At 25.8% G+C, this 1,548-nt stretch overlaps 1 protein-coding gene across 1 annotated transcript in view; it reads left to right on the top strand.

Annotated features, from left to right (window-relative positions):
- The first annotated feature begins 634 nt into the window (after positions 1–634).
- The window catches only part of PCB (Pyruvate carboxylase), a 576,937-nt gene continuing 576,023 nt past the window's right edge, over positions 635–1,548 (top strand). Inside the window, exon 1 of the mRNA XM_067046399.1 lies at positions 635–670. The gene's annotated coding sequence lies outside the window, so the exon portion shown is untranslated. The remainder of the gene's footprint in view (positions 671–1,548) is intronic.

Raw genomic sequence — 1,548 nt, 5'->3', positions numbered from 1 at the left:
GGAGTAGAACGTCCTGAAAGCTTTCCATAGAATGAACCCTAATTGGGAAAAGAGAAGATTAGTAATGGACAAAGAGAAGTGTAGGTGGCTATATAAATAGGAATCTCATACTGATTTCGGCAACAAAGATCGTAGATTATGATAAGATCTATAAAAATAACTATCACAATTGGAATGTTACTGGTGTTATATTTCTTTTAGAATAATAAATAGTTTTTTTTTAAATGTAAATATTGTTAAAGATAAAACAAATAATTATATTCTTTATATCTTCACTTGGTAAATTCATACTATGAGTAACAAATATACTGTCAAAACGATACCTACGACACGATATCTTAATTCACACGCAGTTTCCCGTCTCTTTTATTATCTTCCACTAATTAAATATAAAAATTAAAGATTTATGTTTGCTGAAGCAGCTGTCGTTGAATTTGTATCTAATTTAATTTTTGAAAATTAATTAATACAATTTCATTTTTTTTATTTGTTTTAATGATGTTAAATTTCATAATAAAATACTGATGAATTTTTAATGCACCTTTATGTTTTAGTCTTATTCTTTTCCCTACGATTGGATTATTTATGTTAAACATGGATAATTATGTTGACCTTACCATTTTTTTTGTTTCAGTCAGAACTTCCGAAACTCCTCAGCATATGGATTAAGGTAAGATAATTTTTTTTAAATATTGAAATGGGTTCTAATTAGTTATCTTAAATTAAAAAAGAAATTAAAAAGTATAATCTAATCAAATCATAACCTTTATAGTTCACCAATTCTGGCTGTTCTAAAATATTTTATTAGTCCTAAAAATTATATTTATTAAGCTGCATGATGAAGTAAGTTATTTTTACGAAAGGTTTGAAATAAAGCAGAAATATATTTTATGTTATATTACTCCACTATTACCATTAATAAAACTTGAAATAGTTGCCTAAGATTAATTAATTGAAACTACTATAGAATTAAACTGCTATCTAAAGTATAAAAAATGTACGCTTTTAATTTCAATTTTTGCAATAGATGTCAATTCTTTTTTATGATAACATGGGGGACATGGATGGGGACCATGTTTTGGCGTGTGTTGGTCTGGTGGATGTTGAGCGAGATACGGACGAACTAAGAGGACGAATAAAATTGTATTGGGCTGCGAGAAGGAAAATGGCGTAATAACTTCCTGTGGCGTAGGGAAAAAAAATTTTTTTGATATTTTTAAGGTCTAAATAAGCTAAATTTTGATTTTTTTTTAAAAAAGTAAATTTCTGATTAAGATAGGAGATATCTAGCTTCTAAGGTATATTTATATTTTGGGATTAGCAGTGGATATAATGAAATACATTTCATTATTTAACAATTATATTATCAGCATAAAATAAAAATAAATATTTTCATGACTTAAATTCATGGTTTGTTTGTTTGGTTGTTTAGTGGCGCCAAACTTCATTGGTCATCAACGCCATTTATATTTTATTTAATTTTGCTAATATTCGTTAAATTTTATTTATTTTTAATTTTTTTTTTTATTTTTTATTTTTTTATTTTTT

This window comes from Halyomorpha halys, unplaced genomic scaffold, assembly GCF_000696795.3.
Source record: "Halyomorpha halys isolate HHAL.00 unplaced genomic scaffold, Hhal_1.1 Scaffold256.1, whole genome shotgun sequence".
Classification (NCBI taxonomy): Eukaryota; Metazoa; Arthropoda; class Insecta; order Hemiptera; family Pentatomidae; genus Halyomorpha; species Halyomorpha halys.
The sequence above is the reverse complement of the archived record's forward strand: the minus strand, read 5'-3'. Positions and strand labels throughout refer to the sequence as shown.